The 25,150-nt window shown below is 42.6% G+C and overlaps 1 protein-coding gene across 8 annotated transcripts in view; it reads right to left on the bottom strand.

The window, feature by feature from the left end:
- The window catches only part of ZBTB20 (zinc finger and BTB domain containing 20), a 625,639-nt gene extending 601,657 nt beyond the window's left edge, over positions 1-23,982 (bottom strand). For all 8 annotated transcript variants that reach the window (XR_008446640.1, XR_008446641.1, XM_054043665.1 and 5 more), the window contains exon 1: positions 23,785-23,982. The gene's annotated coding sequence lies outside the window, so the exon portion shown is untranslated. The remainder of the gene's footprint in view (positions 1-23,784) is intronic.
- Between the last annotated feature and the right edge of the window lie 1,168 nt (positions 23,983-25,150).

Here is a 25,150-nt window from a genome sequence, read left to right as displayed (position 1 = left end):
CTAAAGAACTGATAACTGTAAAGATAACACTAACTACTATGCTAAGGGACACTCTCAGACGAGAGACAGAGTTGTTCCAATGCCTCCACGGACGGTAAGAAGGAACTGAGGGAGGGTCGGGCCTGCAGGGATCTATATACTCTAGAGTGGGGCGCCGCTCTGGTGGGAGGGGGGACCCTGCCGGCCCGACGGGAGCCGCTGAGGGAAAAAGTTTCTGACGTCCGTGCATGCGGCGCGCGCACACCTAATGTGTAATGGATGTGAACAATCACTCGAAGAACTCACGTGGCTATGTGCCTACTTTGTGTATGTGAATAATGGAAATATCCTTCAGATAGTTGTAGCAGGAACATCAGCTATGTAGGGAGGGCCAGAGTTACCAGGCAGGACGAAGTGAGTGTATATGCTAAAACTTTGCATTATTGATAACCCAAGAAGGGATCTTCCTCCACTGTGTTTGAATCCCAGTATGGCATATTCTTTGTAAATGTAGTTCAAGATAAACAAGAGCATGTCTACACTGCATCTGGGAGTGAGGCTCAAAGCCTGGGGAGACAGACTCATGTCAGGGGGGCTTGCGCTAGTGCACTAAACATAGCCATGTGGCAATTGTGGCCTTGGTGAACTCTTGGGTTGGCAACCCGAGCTCAAGCCCACCCTACCCCTTGGGTCTGAGCTCAGGTGGCTAATCTGAGCCTCTGCCAGTAATGCAATGTCCACAAAGCTATTTTTAGCACACTTACATGAGCCTCACTACTGCAAGTCTGTCTACCTGGGCTGGGCGGCTCCTCTGAGCTGCAGTGTGGACATACTCCAAGGTTTTAGGGCTCTTCTCTTATGACCCTCCAAAATAGCCCCATTACATTGGATTGTCAATACCTACTTAAATTGTGAGTATGCACCAGATGCTTTAAAACAAGCGAATCATTTCAGGAGAAAAACAGTGGATCTTTGGGATATAGGCCCAGTATCTGGTGAGCCCTTCCACCTCAAACACCACGCCATTTCTAGCAGGAAGTCACAGCAAGTAGTAGTAGTCAAAAAACATCATACATGATTACTGCTTGTGAGCCTTCTGCTATTAGAATACAATTAGGACTCATGAAAAGATGGTGTTTCCCCTCCCATGATGAATCTCAAATCCTTCAGTCAGATCAGATTATGAACCAATGCAAGGAAGAAGGAGAGGGCTGAAGACATGGTCAGAGAGGAAAAAAATCTGGGCAGTCTTCTTGGCCCATTAGGACAGAATGTACAAGCTCTAGTCTGTCCAGGGTAGTTGGATGGGAGTTGACTGCTAGGTTTGGGGGGAAGGCAGAAAAGTCTGTTGTTGGGCCTTAACCTCAGCTAGCCTTTATTCACAGCTAGATTTTTCACTAATATCTGTGAGGTGCTCAGATGATACTGTAGCAAGTATCACAGAAAAGACTATAAAGAAGTCAGTCATTTTCTAAGCCAGCATTTAGTAACACGCTGCCTCTCCATAATGCCTCTCCTCCGAGGATCTTCAAAGAGCTTCCCATTAATTTAACTGTGAGGGAGGGGAGTATCAATCCCATTTTATAGATAGGTGAACTGAGGTAGGAAATGTGAAGTGACTTGCCCAAGGAAACACCACAGCTGAGCTGGGACTAGAACTCAGCTTTGACAATTCTCTTGTTGGTGCTTTAGCTATAAGGCCATTCTTCTCTTCTGTCCTCACTAGCCACAAAGACATGTAAAAAGGCCTGATACTGCTCTTATTAAAGTCAGTGGCAAAACCTTTTACTTCAGTGGGGAACCAAAGCAGGTCTTAAATGCTGCAGAATTTTTTCAACAGATGATTATCATACCATTTATTTTCCCTATCACATCAAATTTAATTGAGTATTAAACAATGTTGTTCAGATACTCTTCTTATACAGACTGATTGCTTTCCAGCTGTGCTACCTATAAGCATAGGCAAGTGTTACACCAGCTATTGCATATATACCATATATTGTGTATTTAATGGATTTTTCCTGATGAATACTGGCAATCTTGTTTACAATGGAATTCTGCTAATGGCAGTGTACACAAGTCTACCAGATACTGGAGCTGGGAACCCAGGGACTATATTTACAGAGTGGTGAATTACATACCTGAATCCTGTCAAGGCACTTCTATCAAGGGTTGGGGTCTGTGCATTCATGTACTACTTTGAACACTCACCTCAAATTTTCAAGCATCTGCCCCAGTCTCCAAACATAAACATTTGGAAAAATTGGCCCTTGTCTTTTGTATGTGGAATTTATCTGTGGAACTCACTGTCACTGCCCCCAAAATATTAAGGAGAGCTTAGCAGAATCCTAAAAAAGATTAAACACTTGATGGATAATAAGAACATGTGCAATTACATTAGATAGAATCCTAATTATGTAAGGGATATACACCTTGATTGTTCAGCAAAAAAAGCCATTTACTCTCTGATAGGGGGTAGGAAGCAATTTCCCCCACAGGCAGGTTATTTCATAATTGTCCATTACAGGGATTCTTGTATCTTCTTTTGAAGCATCTGATTCTGGTCATGGTTGGAGGCAGGATACTAAACTAGATGGACTTTCTGCCTTATTCAGTTCACCAATTCCTGTCTTCCTATAGTTATCCATGCTGTCACTCCTAGATAAGATTAGTACAAAGCACCATACACAGTGGCTGTTCCTGAAGATCATGCAAAAGCTCCAGCTACCGCAGAATGTGGCTGCCTACTTACTTAATGGTGTTTCTTTCAGGAAGTATCTGACACCTGTGTTCTGCAGCCTGCACTGGCTTTTAGTTAGTTACCAGATACGGTGTAGTACGTTGTTTTTTACCTAACACCTTATGACTAAGATTTTCAAAAATGGGTTCCTAAAGTTAGGCTTCTAAGTCCATATTTAGGCTCCTGATGTTCAAAGGTTCTGAATACTCAGCAGCTCTTATTGGCTTCATGGGGCATTTTAAAAATTGGGCCACTTATTTAGGCTTTTAAATCCATATTTAGGTTCATAATTCTAGCTACCCATTTTTAAGAATCGTGGCTTATATACTCTTGGTCTAAGACTGCCTTTCTCTTCATGTTGGACCAAAGAAATTGAGATCAGCCAAGCCACTAAAACTAACATCTCCGAATCTAAAATGTCTTCGGGGCTAATGGGTAACTATTTCCAGTTACGGGCCTTCAGCACTACCACTTACTTCAGCCACTGGTCTGACAGAACTAGAGAATGTTGACCTTCCAGGCACGCTCCAGGCCAGTGGTGGGCAACCCGCGGCCCATGGGCCGCACGCAGCCCCGTCAGGGTAATACGCTGGTGGGCTACCAAACAGTTTGTTTACATTTGCATGGTCGCCCACAGTTCCCAGTGGCCGCAGTTCACCGTTCCCGGCCAACAGGAGCTGCGGGAAGCGGTGGCCAGCACGTCCCTGAGGCCCGCGCCACCTCCCGCAGCTCCAATTGGCCAGGAACGGTGAACCATGGCCATTGGGAGCTGCGGGTGGCTGTGCAAATGTAAACAAACTGTCTGACAGCTCACCAGCGGATTATCCTGACGGGCCGCGTGCTTCCCGCGGGCCGCAGGTTGCCCATCACTGCTCCAGGCCCATCTATTTGCAGATGGTTTTGCCCAAGAGGGTGCTCTGAGACATGCATTCTTCGGAGTAGAGATTTCATTCACTCCTTAAATCACAGTCAATTATCAATTTTAAACTTTAATTAATGAATGTGCTTTTAATTTTATATGTACACTTAGAGACAAACTCATCTTTAATAAATGTAATACAACTGAGACAGCAAAATGCAGTGACAATACACATCTACACTCTATAGGTCACAACCTGAACAAACAATCATCAGATCCCCTTTTCACAAGAAGTTTGGGTCCCTTTAAGAGAAAATGTGTTTCACTCAGGTTGGCCTGTCACTGTCAATGGTTCCACTATACTCAAGAAAACAATCACTTCTTTCTCCATCCTTCAGATACACCTTACCACATCATTTGGCAGTGTTGCACCCAAGAGGCCCAAAAGGAACAATTCAACCCATGAGCTGCATTTCCACTCATCTTCTTTTTAAAAAGAACAGGAGTACTTGTGGCACTTTAGAGACTAACAAATTTATTAGAGCATAAGTTTTCGTGGACTACAGCCCACTTAGTCCACAAAAGCTTATGCTCTAATAAATTTGTTAGTCTCTAAGGTGCCACAAGTACTCCTGTTCTTTTTGCGGATACAGACTAACACGGCTGCTACTCTGAAACCTTCTTTTTAAAGTCACCAAATTTTGAATGTATGAAGATATTTACATTTCTTTAAAAGATTCTAACCTGTTACAAATATACAGCACCTTTCTCTATGCCACCTTTTATCCCCAAGCACTTCAGACTACATATGCAATTAGTATCAGTGAAATGAAGCCATCTCTGGGGCAAACACCCAGCAACTGCTCAGTAAAATGATGGTGTCTAAGGACAGCAGGGAAAATTCTAACAAGAGTGCAGTAGGATCTTTAATTTCCCTTCAATAGTAGGGAGACGCTTGAGTTTCACTGTCTTGTTCAAAGTCCCCACATACAGGGAACCGTATGGAAGTGTTTATTTGCTTCTTAGAAGGATGATGTGCTGAGCTGATTCAGACAGGTTTTGAACCAGCGGTTCAAGGGAGCTCAGATCTTTCAACCCTGAAGCTTTAAAGGGATCCCTAAATACAAGTTTATTAAAAAAAAAGAAATTAAAAAGAAGGTCCCTGCATTATTTAGCCACTTCATGCACCAAGATCAATAGCTGGCTTTGTTGGAGTTTGCCATTACTTTGTTCCCGCTCTCACTCTCTGACATCCTGTAAACCAGTCTTGGGAAATGGCAGAATTAGTGTACAGGAAATAAGTGGAAATAGGCAATGCAAAAAAGCAACAGATGAAACAAGCTGGAGAATAATATTTTTTCAGTTTTTCAGCTAATAAAATTATCTAGATTTGTAACTAAGATCTGTGATTTTAAAGGAGTGGGGTTTCCTTCTAACCAGTATCCAGAAGATTACAGAGAATAATTGAATAGTATTTTATTTATGTAAGTCTAGGTGCTTAACAACATTACAACATTCTCTTGCTCTGCCCTAAAGTCCTTAGTGGCTTAGCCTAGGTTTCTACTTGTTCAGCTATTTGGAAGGTGTGAGTTTATGTGTGTGTGTACACGCACGCAGGATGAAAGTTTCTATATTATTATTTTGTGTGTGTGTGTGTGTACACATGTGTACGCACACGCAGGATGAAAGTTTCTATACTATTATTTTTATTGGCTAAGAAGTCTGAACCTCATTCCCCATAATAAACTGGAGGTAATTTCCCTAGTAGCAGTTGGCTGGAAGGCATTTAGAAGGATATTAGGGGTTATACAGAATGCCTGGTGTTTTCTATCCCCAGAATAAATTCATTCATTATAAATAAAGGCTGTGTCAGTTCATCTTCTTTTGAGATTGCAAGTCATGTCAAAGCTATATCTAGCTCTACTGTGCTTGATTCATCAGGGGCTGGAAACTGTCATGACATTATTATGGTTCTATTCTTATACTGTGCCTACCATCGTGGTATCTGAACATCTTCTGGAAGTGAACCTTAGTTTCCTGAATTCAGAGCTACACCTAATACCCCACCACAACACAAATCTTGTTTAAGCAGCTTGCCAAATGTCACAGAAGGAAGTGGGTGCTATTGCAAATGAAATGCACTGTAATCTAGCTAGACTTTTACTTGTGTTTTAATTAAAAAGATGCTTTCAAAAATAAACTTAAAATTATTTAATTTTTAAATTTAGCAATAATTACACAAATCATTTTGGGGGTTTTGGGTAATACTACAGAGCAAAACTCTTTGATATTTTATCACGTTATTACTAAAAATAAATAACAATACGAATCATAATGCAAATGAAAGTCAAACCTGGTAGACCACATTTTCACATGATTTGCTGGAGAGAAGGACCCCTAGTGTCCATCTGGATTTTAGCCAGACTGGAGTGTGTGACTAGTGACTGTATAGCATTTGAGTCCATGATGAGAGAGCAACTTACCTTGTGATATATTCCTGCAAATAGTCTCCAACCTCTTACATTTGGAAGGAAAAAATAATGGAGTTTTAATTTTATTTTTAAAGGAAAATAATTATTTGAAAACACGTTATCAAGCTAACTTGTGATCATTTGGACTCTAAGGAGTCACCATTACTGATGGACAGGAATGTGTCTTGGCACAATATTTTTAGTGGTTGATTTATGCATCCCAGAATCATATAAGTAACATCTACATTTGTAAAAATGAGCACTGTCTCTGGAAGCAGTTTCTGATGGGTCTTTAAAGGCAGCAACAACAACTAAAATGTAATGCTGAAAGGATGAGGGAGCCCAGCCCAGCAGTACACTAGCACTGCTTTATAAAGAAAAAAAATCTGCACCGTTCCTTATGATCAAGGTTTTACCAGTCTATTTGGCTAATCATTCAAATGGCTAAACAGACCTCTAATTTGAAAATAAAAACCGATTGATGCAATCACAAACAAGTTCTGAAATTGAGGTTTATAAAAAAAAAATTGGAAATCTTGTTCTAAGCCAAAACACACACAGTTACCTTTTTCTAATCAGAGCATTCATTTCTCCTCATTATGATCTCACAAGCACATTAAAATCTTATTAACATTAATTACTTCTGAGCGTCTATGCATGAGCAGCGACAGGCTTGCGTGCGTGTGTGTGTGTGTGTGTGTCTGGATCATATCTACATTTATATACCTTGCTGCACTTTGCTTATAAAACATGTGAAAATATTGCTGCTAACACCAATTAGCTAATTTCACACACACACAGATAGTAAACTGCTGTCTCGCTGCACAGCTTATTATAGACTGGCAGACAGATGGACAGACAAACAGACGCAAAAAGCATCACGACTCCTCCTAAATTCAAGAGCTGGAACGCCTGACACCCCCAGGAGTGTGAGTTTTATCCTCCTAAGTCTGAGGTATGAAACAACACAAATATAAAAAAAAAAACCAAAACAGCCAAATATCCCATTTTCTACACAGATGGGTTCAATGATAAAGTGATAGAGACAAAGAAAAAACTGGCAAGCAGACAAGCAGCAGGCACACAGAGAGATAGACGGAGACAGATAAGCAAAGCAACAGAGAAAGAGATGAAAGTCTATTAAAATATGTATATCTGAATTTGGGCTAAGCAATATAAACTTTATCCCACCAGTAAAATGAGAAAAAAAATGGCAGAGCGAAAAGTCACAAAAGGTCCAACCTCACAAGAAAAATAAAATCCTGACTCCCTCCAAAACTATTTATGGATTCTGTTTATACTGAGAACATTACATACAGCTATTCAGCTCCGCCACAGAAACTCAAGAATAAATGCAAGCATCTAGACAGTAAAATCTGCAGAACACATCATCCTCTTATCTCCCAATTTCATGTTCTTCTTCACTCTTTGCATCCATCTACTTTATTATTCACCCATGTCATCCCAACAAATCACTTCTTCCTGAATCTATCCTCTATCCTTTGTAGGTAAAATATAAATCACATACCTTGCACATACATCCCCCTGTATAGCCAAAACCACGTTCTTCCACCACCTGGAGGTTATCCTTTCATCTACAGACCCTTTAATCACCCAGAGATTCCAACTGGACACTCACTTGTTGTCCCTACAACTGTATGCCCTGGCTCAACACCAGTGTCATCCCAACCACTTCTCCAATGCTGTTCAGAAGGACCGAGCTCTCACCCTCCTTCTGGAGAGCAGAACTCCCATTGACTTCAGTGGGAGCTCCATGCTTGGAACAAGCATATACCTTAGCATCTAAATATTTTGTTTCACTGCCACTCACCTTACCTGCCATTTTTGAATGATCTCACTATGCACAGCACCAGAGGAAGGAAATTATTAAAGCTCTAAAAGAGAACATTGTGCAGAAATTTAGAGATGGTATGGATTGGCTTGTTGAAGAAATTCAGAAATCAAACATAGCTTTGAGAGACAAAGCAATGCAAGTGGTGTTAATAATTTTTTCTTTAAGTTATAAGAAGTTGAATGTGGCAATAATGCTTGCCCCTCTCTAGTGCCTTCCATCCAAGAAACCCAAAGCACTTTACACGTATTAATTAAGCTTCAACACATCTGTGAGGTTATCATAACCCCCATTTTGTAGCTGGAAGCCTAAGCACACAGAGGTGAAGTGACTTGCCCAAGATCAATCAGTAAGTCTGGGACAGAACCCAGGAACAGAACACAGATTTTCTGATGCATAGTTTTGCACTTCTTCCTCAACACAATCCTTCCCTACCTATCATTTCACTCTCTAAGTTCAATATAAAGAAGAGTACATCTCAGAACTCCCAGCTGTGTGCTTTAAATCACCAGATACTGCTTCCTTCTTTAGGATTAGATCCACGGGGGGATTTAGCAATACCTAATTTTTAGTTGCCTAGTGTAATCCACATCCCTGAACTAATCGCCTAGGCTGCCTATATAATGCATGGGGAGAGTTAGGTCCTATGAATGAGATACACAAAAGCCAATACACTGTGTGGGGAGCTGCCTAAGTTAGCCGAAAGGAAATGCCAAGAAGTAGACCCGAAGTCCCACCGTTCAAAGGGATTTATAGATGTAACTCTGGGCCAGAGGGAGGCACCTCCCTCTGCATAAGATTCACAGGCATGAACCCCTTTCAGAATCTAAGCCCTTTTGTGCAAAAAACTAAGGAGGAAGAGAAAGCAGTGGTGGTGTCCACTTTTTAGGGCACTCACTGGGGAGGTGGGAGGCCCAGGTTCCATCCTCCCTGATCCAGTGAATATTTACTTATACAAAGTGAAACAGCTTCAACATGAGAGCCTGAGAAAAACAAACCTCGCAGCCCAGAGGGTAGGGCACTCTCTTGAGATGCTCAAGTTAAATTATTTGCCTGCAGAAGGGAGAACTGAGCCCGGGCCTTCCACAACCTGGGTGAGTGCCTTACTCACTGGGCTAAAGGTTACATGGGGACTGATATCATCACTGTTTGGGGGTGGGGAATCCAATAAGTGGCCTCTGAAAATGCCTACTGGATTGGGCTCTGCAGGCAAGATAGGTTAGGAATGCCAAACGTCCCAATCACCCCATTACACAGAGCAATACAGAGGTACCTCTGTAACAAATCTGCTACACAAATTCAGAAGAGTGTTTCTGTAAGTAATACTTTGAAGACGAAATTGAGATGTTTATCTAGTAAAAAGTTGCCAATTTTATAAAAGTTGATAATTTTATTACAGTAACACCCAGAGACACCTATGTGGTACAGACCCCGTGGTGCTAACTGCTGCACAAACACAAGACAGTCCCTGCCTCTAAGAGTTTACAACATAACATTGGATAATAATCTTAAAAGCCCTAAAGACCAAAAGGATATGATTGCAATTTTTATAGAAACATATCTCATGGGATCACCATTGCCCCAATGACCATCAACAGGACTGACTGGATTTCAGAGCCCATTTGAGCCATCTATAAACAGATCACTATGCATAAATGAGAAAGAAACTGGGAAAAATTCCCTACAGGAGAAAGCAAATATATATTTACTAGCTCTGCAATATAGAGAGACTGATTTTTCTTCTATATTCTGTCAAGTCAGAATTCTTCCCAGCAAGTCCAGATCCTTACTCTGTTGTAGTCATGTTATCAGACTGTGCCAGTCCAAAGTTATATCATAGCAGCACACAGAAACAACAGGCCCAGAAAAAATGAAAATGCAGAAGAGGTGTGCACATGGCATCTGGACCAGCCCTGAGATTCACAGACTTTTGTGTCCTTTTGGAGGCTAAAAACATGAGGTTTTACTGACTCCCTCCTGGCTCTTATGAGCTTCTTATGGATTACTGAAATTGGAGAGTACATATGAGAAAGCTGGTTCATCAATTTCCTAGAAAAGACATTTATCCAGATTGCCCTCCTATCCTTGAAATGTGAGACACGGCTGAGGAGTGTTCTTTGTTATAGTGTCTCACAAATATATCCAGTAATGGTGAGTCCCATATGTCTCTGATAAATGAAAATGCTTTTTGAGCATTCCAATCTTTGCCTGTATAAACACACCACACAAGCTGAATTTGGCGCTCAAGAAAAGAAGTATTACTTGTGCTGGCCAATGAAAAATCCCGTTGTTCTTCTTCAGCCCTGGACTTTCCTGAGCATCAACTGACAGAGAGTCAGATTGGTTTTGAGAAGTGGACAGATATTAATTAGAGACTAGGACAGAAGCATCAAACTTATTTGCAAGCTTGAAAGAGTTGAGATTTGAACTCAAATCTCAAGTAACAGAAAGGTAAGTGCAACAATCTATTGTACAATCTTATCACTTACAAGTTCCAGTTTTCAGGTTGAATGTATGAGCAATTTAGTCTACCATAATGTTTATTCTCAATGACAGATGTATCAGCAGAAATGCATCCCTGCACAGTCCAGCACTTGTGTGCCCTCTAGTATTACTTGCACATGCTTAGACTCCATTGATGATTTAATCAGACAACTAACAATCTTCTCTAAATATCCCTATCCAGAAAACCCTTAGGGTTTATTTTTTCCCTATGTGCTCGTAACTCTCATTGAGGTTAATGGCAGTTATATCTACCTAGCTGTGGAGAATAGTCCAAAAGTTTAATATACCACTTACCTCACACATAGGAGCCTTTGTGTTCCTTTGGTGACTTCTTTCATTTCACTGAAGCAGGCAACACCACTAGCCACCCCTGCCAGTCACACTTTCCCACTGTGGATATCACTGCACAAGAAACAGGTACCAGAATGGTCCAGCTGTCTAACATCTCCTTCTTGACTGAACTGAGTAAGTACTATCTCTGGAGCTCAGAGGGGCATCTACAAGTGTGGAAAAGCCAACCGGATAATTTTTTACAAGTCTTTGAAGTTATGCTAACTAGAGCCAGGACAGCACTTAAAAAATAATAAAACAAGCAAACAAAAAAACCCTAAGAATCATTCTGTTTTTTATTCTGCTAGTAGAAGAGAGAATTTGTTGACATGTTAGCAAATCCTTAGACACATTTGGCTGACTTTTCAGTTACACTAGAGCCCTTTTACCTCACACTGGCAATGTAAAGGGGCCCTAAAGTGGATACAAGTGTAATTTACAGTGCTGGGACCCCCCCTTAACATTGCCAGAGTAGTGTAAAGAGGCCTTAGTGTAAATGAGAATTAGGCTAATCTGAGCTTCCCTTGTGCAGGGAAGATGGATTTTCCCTTTCCAAGCCTTATCTTTTATTTCAATACGTTGGGAAGGAAATGAGAAAGAATGATCTTGTGGGCTAAGTCAGGGGCTCTGAGTCAGATCATTACGCTTCTATCCCAGGCTCTGCCACTGACTTGCTATGTAATAGTGGATGATTCAAGTACTCTCTCTTTGCCTGAGTTTCCCCATTTGCAAAATAGGGATAACAATAGTGTCTTATCTCCTCAGGGTGATATGAGGCTAAATTCATGAATTTTGTAAAGTGCTGTGCAAGATATTTGGACAAAAGTTTCTACAGAAATGGAAAGTACGATTGTTGTTATCATTAGTTGCCCAGATATTCTCCATGGTCATTCCCTTCCCCACTCCATTGATAATTGCTCTCCATTTTGAAGTGCCTGTGTTGCTCCTTTAACTAAAGAGCTCAGGAGAAACTTAGGTAGAGTTGATGTGATCCTTTGGCAAGAACAAGCAAAAGAATCATATTAGGATCATGGTCTTATTCTGATGCTACAAAATGAAGACTGACTATTGTACAACTTGAATCAATGGTGTTGGAATAATTTTTATAGTAGTGGTGCTGAAAGCAATTGAACAAAACTGCAAACCCTGTATAAGATGGATACCACTTCAAGCCAGCGTGTGCATTGCAACCCCAGCAGCTCTAGTTCCAGCATCACTTACTTGACCCTATATGGACTGATATATAAAAGCTCTCTCTTGTGGACTTTAATACTTTTGCAAGTTTCCCCAGTGTGTAACATGGATGAGGATGAACATTTCTTCTCTGACTGTCGAGTAAGAAGCCGGAAGCAAGCCCCCTCAAAATCTGCCTCAAAGTTCTCAGGAAACCCTAAGCACAGATCTCTTTGAAAGGGGGTCCTCGTTAGGTAATATTTCAAAGAAAGATCGGGAAAGAATCTTGATATTACACCTACATTTATTACATCTTCCATTAGAGAAACAATATCTAAGGTAGTGAAGGTGTTATACTCAGCAGCACCGTCCTAAAAGAAACTGGCTGCTGGATAGGAATCACTTATAAAATCTCATGTGTGGTCTTTTCTGCTTGAAGTGAATCCAAACTTCAGCTTCTAGCACAGAAACATAGGGCCATATTCTGCTTTCAGTTAGCACAGTGTAACCCCATTGACTTCCACAGAATGACTCCAGTTTTATACTGATGTAACACAAGGCAAAATAGAACCCATATTAGTGGGCGTTAAGTGCCTAAATAGCTTTGAGGATTTGGGCCATAGTCCTCTGAATTTGTAAGAATATGATTCCAGTTCACTACCCATGCGAGAGAAGGAAAAAGTTATGTCCACATCCCTCCTCACTCCACTGCTGTTTATATTAAATGCTGCTGGTAGAATTATCTCCATTTCCTGCCACTGTGACCAAGTTATCCCCCTCTTGTTGCATTACGTTCAGGCTTTTTGTCCTCATCTTCTTTACACAGCTCTTCCCCGCTGCATGCATCTCAGCTTTCAGTCCTTCTTAGTGCTCACATTCTTCCCAAACCTCTCTCCTATCCTGCCCCATTTTTATACTTTTCCCATGTTGAAGCCAGTATTCCCTGGTAACATTACCAAATCAGATTTTAATAACTTTTTAGATCAGACTTCTATCAACTAAATGTTGGTCCTGAGCACTAGCTCTGACAGAGAACTCCCATAAAGTTAGTTTTATCTCTTTTTTTCCTAAGAAGGGGGAAAGAAAAGTTAGAAGAATTTTAGAACTGTGTCTAATGCCTTTATTTTTAGGGTGTCATATCTGAGGAACCTTGCATCCAATTCACTGCAAATCTCCCTGAAAAATTCCAGTTGGACCCCATAACTAAACTAGAAATTTTTAGACTGATCTGACTGTCTTTGTGGATTGGAGGGGAAATCAGTTGCAACTTTAACTATGGAGCAAACGCTTCCCTATGATCCAAGCAAGGAATGCTTGCCATAGGTTTTCACCCATATCCACAAATGGAGGAAGCCTGACTAAGCTTTCATTTTCTATCTGCTATATATTCTCTGCCCCGAATGCTCTTTAAATAGAAACTATCACACTGGAGTTTGAAGCAATCTAACCAGAACCACAGTCTACCATAGACATGATACGGTATAACCTACATCCAGACCTAATCTATCACATGGGTTTGTAAACCATTTTATAACACTACTAAGGCCCAGGTGACACTGGGATTTGGAATGTTAGGAGAGCCTTTCTAGCATGAATCATATTTTATATGTGTGTGTGTGTGTGTGTGTGTGTGTGCGCGCGTGCGGTGCTCTGCCGAACATAGTTAAAACTCAAGGTTAGATAGGGTCTTTGTCTAATAAAGTAAAAATAAACAATTTAAACTATTAATAAAACAAAACACAGCTTCTTCTACTTGAGGCAGCTAAGGACAGAGACCAAATGAGATCTCTGGTGCCAGACCTTTTCTGAAATCACATAGGAAAAGCCTAAGTGCTCAATAACTAGATCAAGAGAACAAAACAGACCCACTGAAGTAAGGAAGGAAAAGTTACTATGCACCTTTGGGGAGGTGTTGTGAGGCCCACGTCTGACGGTGAAAAGTGCTTATCATAATAAAATTATACCCAATGCTTCTTCATTGGTCTCAAAGCACCCTCCCAAAGTGGTAAACACTCTTATCCCCATTTCACAGATGAGTAAATGAGGCACAGAGGGGAAGTGACTTGCTCAAAATTACACAGGGAATTAGTGACAAAACTAGGAATAAAAACCAAACCTCCTGACTCCACATGCCATGGGTGTTTTTATTAGACAATCCACAAAGACAGTCAGATCAGTCTCAAAATTTCTAGTTTAGTTATGGGGTCCAACTAGAATTTTTCAGGGAGATTTGAAGTGAATTGGATGCAAGGTTCATCAGATATGACACCCTAAAAATAAAGGCATTATTTAATGGTTACTTACCCATACACCCCAGCTGCTGCATTATAATCTCATTACAGCTTTGCACTCTGATCTGTGGTTTTGCACTGACAAAAAAAAAAATTTTTCTCTGCATACAAGGAAAGAAAATTGTCTAGAAAATGCTGAGCAAAGTTTTAATTCGGAGGCTCTGTGCCATAAAAAGGAGGCCAACAACACAGGTACACAACCCTCTGTGAGGGGGAAGTCTTAATTTCTGGAGATGTTTAGAAAAACCCTACAACAGGGGAAAGATGTGATTTTTCTCTTCAATTGGTTTTTTCTTCAATATTTAGTGCAGTTTAGCTGACCATACTGTGAAAACACTTGAACCATCTAGGAGCAGTTGCTTCCACAGCAATGAAATGTTTCAGGCCGTGCTGGATTGGCTTGGTGGACAAATGGTTTGAAGTCCGTCTGTACAGCTCAGAGAGAACCAACTTGTTTAGAAAATGTCAGTATCTTTTAAATCCCCTCCAAGTGGAGCAAGTTTGAAGCTTCCAAAACTTGGCAGTCATTGGGAGAAGGAAAAAAAAGCAGCTTTTTTATGAAATGCTGGAAATTACGAAACAAACTTCTTGGAATTCAAACAGTTTGTCCGTGAGTCAGTGACAACTGAGCCTTCGTACTTGTTAGTTTAGTGCTAGTGAAAGAGGCCGTATTGATGTCCCTGGGCACTGAATTCTCTGTTTAACCCCAAAGCAGGTCCAGCAGCAGGGCTACTGCCACACCATTCTCTGCTACTGTGCCTCATGTTTGACCTGGAGGGACTCAGGGGTCAGAGAGTAGCTTCAGTTCTCAATGGCCCATTCACTTCATGATGTCTCTGCTGAGACTGCCCACAAGAAGGTCAATTTCTTACATCTTTGGCCCAGACGAGTGGGCGACTATGAAGTGGGGCCTGGGAAGAGGAAATAAAAGAGGATGATGCTGGAGGCCTCCCCAAAAAGGCGGGAAACCCACAAGGAGAAGGAAAATAAATCAGTGAGCCTTTTCTTTTTATTTTCTGACCCATCGAAAATGGATGGGGTCTAGGAAGTGGGCTCTGTCCACAAAGATTCAAATTATTCAGTGACAATCAGATTTTTATGTGGGTTGGGTCACTCCAACCAATGAGCAACCAAGCAGTCACCTGGAAGGGAAGCATGAGACTTGCATCAACAAAAGCTTCCATAAGTCTGGACTGACAATTTGGGCCCGGTCCTGAAGCAGTTCTACACAGTTAATTCCCACTAAGGTCAGTGGCTGTGAGAGAAGGCTCTTTATGATTATACTCTGCTTAGGTGGGAAAGGCAGCAGGATCTTGTATAACCTCATCGCCCCTTCAGAAGTCTTCAATACATTCCCGATTGTCCAGGGGAATCTACAATCATTCCTGAGTTTTATCCAGGACTCAGTCTTCTCCACCATTCAGGTGGGAAGTGATTAGGGTTACCATACGTCCGGATTTTCCCGGACATGTCCGGCTTTTGGGGGCTCAAATCCCCGTCCGGGGGGAAATCCCCAAAAGCCGGGCATGTCCGGGAAAATCGGGAGGGCTGCGTGGTGCTCGGCCGGGGCCGGCGGTGCGGGGCCGGGGGCATGGTGCCGGGCCGGGGTCCAGGCTGGGAGCCGGGTCGGCCGGGCCGGCGGGGAGCCGGGTCGGCCGGGCCCGCGGGGAGCCGGGTCGGCCGGGCCCGCGGGGGGCCGGGTCGGCCGGGCCCGCGGGGAGCCGGGCCGGCGGGGAGCCGGGCCGGCGGGGAGCCGGGTCGGCCGGGCCCGCGGGGGGCCGGGCCGGCGGGGAGCCGGGTCGGCCGGGCCCGCGGGGGGCCGGGTCGGCCGGGCCCGCGGGGGGCCGGGCCGGCGGGGAGCCGGGCCGGCCGGGCCGGCGGGGAGCCGGGCCGGCCGGGCCCGCGGGGAGCCGGGCCGGCGGGGAGCCGGGCCGGCCGGGCCCGCGGGGAGCCGGGCCGGCGGGGGGCCGGGTCGGCCGGGCCCGCGGGGAGCCGGGCCGGCCGGGCCCGCGGGGGGCCGGGCCCGCGGGGAGCCGGGCCGGCGGGGAGCCGGGTCGGCCGGGCCCGCGGGGGGCCGGGCCGGCGGGGAGCCGGGTCGGCCGGGCCCGCGGGGGGCCGGGCCGGCGGGGAGCCGGGTCGGCCGGGCCCGCGGGGGGCCGGGCCGGCGGGGAGCCGTGCCGGCCGGGCCCGCGGGGGGCCGGGTCCGCCGGGCCCGCGGGGAGCCGGGCCGGTGGGGAGCCGGGCCGGCCGGGCCCGCGGGGGGCCGGGCCGGCGGGGAGCCGGGTCGGCCGGGCCGGCGGGGGGCCGGGTCGGCCGGGAGCCGGGCCGGCGGGGAGCCGGGCCGGCCGGGCCCGCGGGGAGCCGGGCCCGCGGGGAGCCGGGTCGGCCGGGCCCGCGGGGAGCCGGGCCGCCGGGGAGCCGGGCCGCCGGGGAGCCGGGGTCCGGCAGTGCTGGGCGGGCCGGGGGTGGTGGGCCAGGGCCGGCACCCCAGGGCCCGAGCCGACCCAGGCTGGAGCCGCCGGGGGGGCTAGCCTGGGCTGCGCCTCCTCCCCCCCACACCCTCCTTACCTGCTTCAGGCTTCCCGCGAATCAAATGTTCGCGGGAAGCAGGGGAGGGGGCGGAGACTTTGGGGAGGGGGCGGGGTTGGGGAGGGGGTATGGGCGGGGCTGGGGGCGGGGGCGGGGGCCGTGGAGTGTCCTCCATTTGGAGGTACAGAATATGGTAACCCTAGAAGTGATGGATGTGAAAAACATATGAAGTGGGAAGCAAAATGTCCCTATTAAGAAGGGAGTTAATTAAACAAACAAGTCTATATCTTAAAAAACAAAGTAGGAGGCATCACAATGAGAAAAGAGGCTAAAGAGAACCCTGAAGAAGAACAGAAGCTTTCCAGGCCATGGAACAGGATGAGACGAGCAGAGCTGTACGCAGCAGAGAAGCAAATTTAACTGATGCAGCTGTAAAAATACTGAGAGCTGCCAAAGCCTTATCTACCCTAAGGTTTCCACCACTACTCCCACTAGCTCAGCTGAAACTAACGGTTGCACCAGTAAGAATATTTTTCTATAGAGCCCTCATGTAGGAAATATCTTAGTGATAGCAGCAACAATGGGGAGAAATTCAGACTTTGGGAAATGACAGAGAAAGACTCCTGTCCCACAGAAGCATGACAAAGCAAGGGTAGATGGAAGAATCACAGGTTAGGATGTTTCAAATGTTAAATGAACAATGATGTAACATATTTTTTCTAGGATCCACTGCTTTTCACGTTCTTCATATGAAACCTTCTTTCTCTACCAATGTTGTCCATTTCAAAACGGCTTGAAATCAACTTTTTTAACACCCCATTTTGTATTGCACCCTCACAGAGGGCATGGGCATGACTCTAGGAATAGGATTTGTTAGTTCTACAGAGAACCAGCAGAGGGAGCACAAGAGCAATTAAACAATTTGTCCTGGTATCTAAATAATGGTTGGTTGGTTTGTTTGTTTTCTAATTCTCAGCATTCTATCCACCTCCAATTCCTGTAATTCAGTTATCTACCAAATTGCTCGGAGTTTAGGGACCAAGACAGTGGAGAGTAACAGGTCCTGTAGCACCTCCCCCTACTAGAAAATGGAGCCAGAGACTCTAAGGGTTATAGAGAGGGGGAGATGGGTATCACAGCAACAGTACAGAACCCAATTTCCAAGCAGGGATCTGTTGGTTTTATGTCACTTTCATCTGTGGGCTGAAGGGATAATTAGTATTTTTGAAAGAGAAAATTAAAATAAAGAACAAAAAAAAAAAAAAAGAGCCGGGGCGAAGTTATAGTTTCAAACAAAAAGACCTTTACTCTGTCAAATATTAACCCCGACACACACACACACACACACACACACACACACACAGCATGCCTAGGGATATGTTTTCAATCCCAACCTCACTTCCTATCTCGAGTCTGCATCCCTGTTGGAGTCTCAAAGATTCCCCCCTAACCATTATCCTTAAATTCCTACATCATGGCCACCATCTATCCAGCTAAGGAGAATGGCATAGGACTCCCTGGGGAGCACATCAATAATTAGCTTTCTTTCAGTCAATTGGACGGATCACAGTGAGGTCCAACAAAGCACTTTTCCCACCCCATGTTCATATTTCCAAGGGACTGATCACATTCCTAGCCACTAATCACCTTGGAACCAAGTGACTAGAAAGCAACTACTTTACTTTAAAAGTATTCTAGTAGAGTGCAGGTAATTTCCCATGATGAATTGCCCAGGACCAAAGGGCAGACCACCCTCGCCTACATTATTAGCAGTGCCACAGTTCCAAAGTAAATTTATTGTGTGAGCATTACATTTTCAGGTGATCTTTATGTAATTTATAGAATGCTAATACTTCAGTATTCCAAAAGTTTCTATAGGAACTATACAGTGTGTTGCATGCAGATTCACAGCCTACCATTCAGGTTTTCTTTCCTCTTCACTGCTGAGTTTACCAAACTCAGTACTTTTAAAATACAAAATTAGATAACCACTAATTTATTATTGTGGGACATTGAGGAAGGGACAAAATGAACATGCTTTGCCATTTCCTGGGACCTTGCACTGTCACTTACACTTGTGCAAATTGGGCATAAAATGCTACCAAAGCATAATTTTCTTCTCACTCACTCACACCAGTGGTAATATTCTGCACTCATTTTGCACAGGTGTAAATAATGACACAAGGTACAAGACACTAGAGAATCAAGCCCTATATGTTGTGCCAGTGTTTGAATTAGGCAGGACTGTTCTTAATATATCTATCTACCTATCTATCTACCCACACACACACACACGGAGTTGCTGAATAATGCCAGATTGACAGTCACAGAACAGGTATAGGACAGGCAGCAACAATAACATTTTCTTCACATTATGCTGTTGACGTGGCTTATTGCTGATGGTGAGGGAACCACTTCTCATGAGAGTTCTGTCTTTGTGCCCATTCAGTCCTCGCCCTTTCTTTTCACACTGCCACCTAGTGCCAATGGCTTTGATGATTTGATTTTGTAATACGGACATCTTCCCATTAGGAACTGGATTGAGAGCCCCATGTTCATTTCACATAATACATACAAAGGGCTGTCAGAGAGTAACTATTTTCTTTTTCAGCATGGTTTTCTGCCATTATCCCATTTTTCCATCCAGGCCTCTCAAATGCTCCAAGTCAGATAGCCTTCCCCAATGAAATCTGGATGTACCTCCCATTCCTACCCCCTGCTATCTATCAACACTGACCCCACACTGGCCATAGAAGAGGAATGTGACAAACTGACTCAATAATACTTTCAGCCTCTGCTGACCCACAGACCATGGGACAAGCACATACCCATATCCCTGCTAGCCACAAATGTTTCAGTTCTTTCTTATGAGCCCATTCCTTCAAACCCTATACAAATAGAACATCCATTGAAGTGACTGTAATGTATACAGTGTACATGGGAAGACTGTACTACTGGGTCCTGTATAGGCAGAAAACCAAACATGCATAATTAGTCATCATTATGAAGTGCCAGATTTCTACTAAAAGGAGAATTTGATAATTACTATAGGACTAAGCATTAAAATTAAAATTAGATAAATAATCAACAGGAATACAAGGGATACTGTCGACTTAACCAAATTGGGATAAATCCTTAGCTCTTTACTCAAATTGTATTCACCCCTTACTCAAACCTTGATAAATCAATGAGAGCATGCCTGAGCTAAAATTGAGTAAACATTTCATAAGATCCTCAAGATTTAGACCTTAGTTTAAAAGTATCAATTAGACTATTAGAGGCGAAAGAATATTAAAAATCCAATTCTATACTGTTGATGCTGTTTGTTTATTTTCTGAATTTTCTTGGGTCAGACAAGCAAAATCAATGAAGTCAGTTTCACTTTTGTTTACCATCAGTTTCTCAGTGCTGCAAGGTTTGAGTTGCAAACCATGCAGAAGGAACAACTGGTTGTTTTAAAAACTGTTCCAATTGGAATGTTTATAAGAACTCTGAAACACTTCTATGGGTCTTAGGTTTTGTCAAAGTTTTTTTTCCCAAATATCTAAATAACTTAGAAGCTAAATTTGAGTTATTAATTTCCCTCTCACATTTGTAAACTCCTCGCAATAGTAGCCATCTTCCCCAACACATCATTGTGGAAAAAAACTACAAAGTGATATAGGAATGAAACTAATTGGATTATATAGGGACATATGCCATCCGTTTATGAACAAAACCCCTGTTTGGTATATTTCTGCTTAAAAACTAATGGCACAATATGGGCTGTAGAAATTAAGCAGGCGTTTCCTGAAATGACTTTTAAAACCTATAAAATCTAACAGAGTATGAGTTCCTGTCTATGGGATTTTGAAACCATCCTACAGAATTCTATAGCAGGGATTTCATTCTCCATTTAAATCTCAGTTTTATATAAATGATAATACATGTTTAAAAATGTTCTGCAGCTGTTCCCTTATGAGTAAGCTGGGCCTATGGAGAAAATGTGGAAATGGGAAAACTGTGAGTAATATTTACTATTATGATATATCCAACTCAGGAAATTACAACAACTGTGTATATTAAAATAAACAAGATTGATATTTATCTCTCTTCCTAAAAAAAATACTAAAAATAATTTGACTTAGTATTTATTTGGCATTTGGGTTTAACTATCTGGTATCCCCATATTTTGGCCTTGTTAAAAAATCCAGCACTCACTTTGATCTCACAGGAGTTAAAGAGGCATATACACACGCCATTCAGTCCAAAATTGCATTAGCTACAGGGCATGGCAAAGCATGAAATAACTGCTCCAGAGTACTTCCTCATGTGGGTGTGTTAGATAACTGTCTGCTCCAACACTAAAATAAAGCATACTGCGACCCACTCAACACTGCAGGGTTCTACTCTGTTAGACTGAAAGGGTTGGTAGGACTGGAACATATAGAACCCACAACAATATGAGGTTGACTAATGTCAGGTCTTCCAACTCTATTAAACCTCCCTAGTGCCAAAAGACTTTTGGCTTTTGGAGTTCCAATTACAGCATCATATGCTGGCTTTAAGTTTACTTAGGCACACTCTCCCCTTTGCTTTTGTATACACATTGCAAACAGACTTTGTGCCATAGACAAAGCTGAGTCTTTTGATAGAAAATACGTTGGTTTCACAGAGAATTAAATCATTTTAATGGAAAGTATTTTTTTAAAAGAATTTTAATTTTTTTTCTTCCTGCTGGATGATAAAAAATGTTTCTCACATCCTGCTTTTCCCACTAGGCAATTCTTCTTTCCTGGGGTTTCCATAAGATTAATTGATATTTTGTAATCTTTTTTAAAGTTATTTGGAAGAGTTGGGATAGGACCATGACTTCTGTTAATCATATATTAAAGAGTCCCAACATCAGTTTCACAAAAACTCACATAGATAGAAATCTGTGCTGTAAGAGCTCATAAACACCTGTATTGGTTCAAAAGAAAGTGATGGGTGACTAGAAATGCACACACATACTTCATGTGGGGAAATGGGAGGAGGGAATGCTAATATTTCAGCTCCATCCCTCCAGGCTAACCCCCATCAAAACAGCATCAAATGTTCCCCCGTTTGAGACCCCTTAATTTTTGGAAATACTTCAGCTCCCTATATGCTCAAATCAGAGTTTAGGGGGAGGGGAGAATATCTTACTACAGTGACAAGTAATTTCTGACAATAAAAACAGTTAAAGTTTGTTGACCAAATGTTAATTAGCAGCCTGAGTTGAAAAGAGCCAGGAAAGGGAGTGGAAAACACTAAATTTCATTCCTGAGCTAACAGATGGACCACCGATTCTTGACAAAATGCTACAGAAAGCCACTGAAAAGTTCCGCTTAGGCCTGGAAAAAAACTAATAAAATGGAGTGAATGGGTTCTGTATCTACAGAGCCAGTGGATTATTTGCTGTTCTGGGTTTAAACTGATTTGGTTTGTCCAGAGAGGAGTCGCTTTTGTTGAGATGAGAGAGTTATAAGATACAGGATGTAAAAATACAAAAGATAAACTTGTTGGTACCAAAAGTTGTCTACTGTCCTAAAACAATGGATTTTTAATAAACATTTCACAAGATCTGAACCCTGATAATGAGTTGAAGAATCTCCTGTACAATCCCAGGTGGGCTAGGAATATTGCATTATGGACACGTGTTATCGGAAAGGCCTAATAAATTTTTTTTTAAATCATCTGCCTCTTACTATTAAATAATTTGCTATTTTAAAAGGTGACTGTTATTGTCAAGAGATCTCCACTGATCAGCGTCCATTTTCTATAATTTCTCATGGATTCTCCAGAATGTTTTATATAACTCACTTCCACTCACTATCTGTCTTAATTTTTTTTTTACCAACAGAGTAGCAGTTTTACTCTCCGACAGCACTGACAAGAGCTCAGATAAAAAGCCCATTTCAAATGGATCTGTTTAACCAGTCTTTAGAACCCATGATAAGGCTAGCTTGAAAAACTCAACATTGTTAAATGGGCTATGAGACGCAACACAAACCCAGAAAAATAGTAATAATGAATCCACAGACACACTCTGTATTTGAAATAACAAATACAAAGGTTATTTATGGAATGAAAATATGGTAAATAAATAGTTACTGTTTCTAGACAAAATGGCTCAAAAGATTTCATAAATTGTTTCCACTGTAAAAAGATATCTACCTCCCCCCTCCAAATACACATACTGAAACACAAGCACAACCATGTATAAATGGGGGAGGGCAAAGATACAAACTCCCTCTTAGAAAGTTTGAATTCATATTAACCCAGTCATGCCTCTATGATGTTACATTAAATCAGCAACATAAAAGTTAGAATATATCTCCCACTCCCTCTTAAGTAAAATAAAGAGTTAAAAAAATTAAAATAAATGCTTTAAATATCCATCAGGGAAAAGTACATGTACGCTAATTAAAATCACCTCCCCTTCTCCTTCCCCCCAAATTTTTTAAAATAAAAATCCTGGCAGAAAGAGTGGAACCTGCTTTCTGTTTTTATTTAATGTACAATCAACATGGACTTTAAACTTATAGTAGATATAAAACAAAGAACAAGAGTCACAGTTAAACCTGGTCACCGGCAATACAGCTAAAATTCATTGGCAAATACTAACAAAAACCCATTTAGCAGTAAATAAGGAGAACATGATATATGGACGGACAGATGGAACTGCATAAACAGAAAAGAAAAAGCAGAGACCCACAGACATACGGAGAGGGCTGTTTTAAAAGAGTGAAAGATATTGATTTACTTGGAACTAGTGTTGGAAAACAAACATATTTGTTTCCTTCACTGATGTTAAAAAAAAGTAATTAAAGTGAATCATAAGGGGGCACACCCTGAAATAAGTAGAAGGGGAAAAAACATTTGTAAAGGCTAAGGCCTTCTATAGATGTTCAAAATTTTAAGCTAGCAAATGGGTTTGACAAACTTACATCTCTATATTAAAAATCGAGAGGGTGGGGGTGAAAGAATAAATAAGTGTCATGGGGCTAGGGGGGAGCAGGATTTTTTTTTTTTATAAAAGTTGACTGGCCTACCTTGTTCCCCAGTCCTCAGTTTGTCTCCTCATAGTCGCTGTCTCCCTGGAAGTACAGTGTGAGTGGTAATGACTGCCTGCCTCCCTAATGAGTCCATTTTCCTGCTCTTGATGTTGTGTATATACACACACTGCAACCTACCTTACAAACCACAGAGACGGGAAAGGGAGTGAGAGAGAGAGAGAGAGAGAGAGAGCAAGCGAGAGTGTGAGAGGGAGAGAGAGAGAAAGGCACACACAGACAAAGCCCTCCTACCAGACAGCAGACAACCCTCCTTCCCCTATCTAGCAAAATACAACTCGGCTAATGCAGCAACAGGTTCAATACTGCCAGACTGAGACAGTGTAAAAAAGGTATATAGTGCAGATCAGGATTGCTGGCAAATAAACTGTTTACAGCCAGCTGGCTCCACCTTTCTTATTTATGTTACAGAATGTTGGAATGCATTGTTTCAGACAGTCTATGTAATTATCATAAATACATTTTGTGCATATTAGCATGAAGCACTGAAATGTATCAGCCATTCTGCTCCGTAACCTTATAGCTTTAACACATGCAGGGAAGGTGTAAACATATCTCTTTTGACAGGCAGGCTACACAAAGCCCACTGATGATTTTAAAGTCATGAGATCTTTCAAGAACGAAGCTCCCGAAGACAGGTTTCCCCAGACAATAGGGGAGCAGGGAAAACTGATCTGGAGGAGGAGGAAGTCTCTACAAGAGGTTGCTCAGTAAGCAAACTAAAAGAGAGGGCCATTCTCCCTAATATTCTCTCCCCCCAATATATACGTATTAGTAAGCTTCTGCCCCTACAGCTATAATAATGAACTGTGCTTATGTCTGAACAGGTGCATTGCATATAGTACATAGTGTTGCAAGGACAGAAATAAATCCCTCAAGTAAAGAAATTTTTTTCCAATGGCAACCCGGCCAAGGTTATTTAAAATAAAGGTCTGGGCTGAAGAATACTCCCCCATTTTTCCCACGGGGGTGGGGAAAGAAAGGGGAGAAAAGCAATAGACTGCTTATGTCTACAGAAAACTCAGATATTACCAAAAAAATCTGCCACATCTAGAGAAAATATATGGTTTACATCAATTCTATACGCTGCCCCTAAAATGTTGTAACAGCCCTCCTTCTGACCACACAAACCTGATGTCATCATGCGCACAAAACTTCCGTTGACTTAAATGAGAAGTAAGGCTGGAGGATCAGGAGAATAATGATACTTTGTACTTACACACATATCACCTGGCAGCCAAGGATCTCAAAGCATTTTTCAAAGGTAGTTGCAATTATTATTGCCCCCATTTTAGATGGGGAAGCTGAGGCACAGAGAGGTGAAGTGATTTGCCCAAGGCCCTGT

This window comes from Malaclemys terrapin, chromosome 1 (genome assembly GCF_027887155.1).
Source record: "Malaclemys terrapin pileata isolate rMalTer1 chromosome 1, rMalTer1.hap1, whole genome shotgun sequence".
In the NCBI taxonomy this organism is placed as follows: domain Eukaryota; kingdom Metazoa; phylum Chordata; order Testudines; family Emydidae; genus Malaclemys; species Malaclemys terrapin.
Note: the sequence above shows the minus strand (reverse complement) of the source record. Positions and strands in the feature narration are given on the sequence as shown.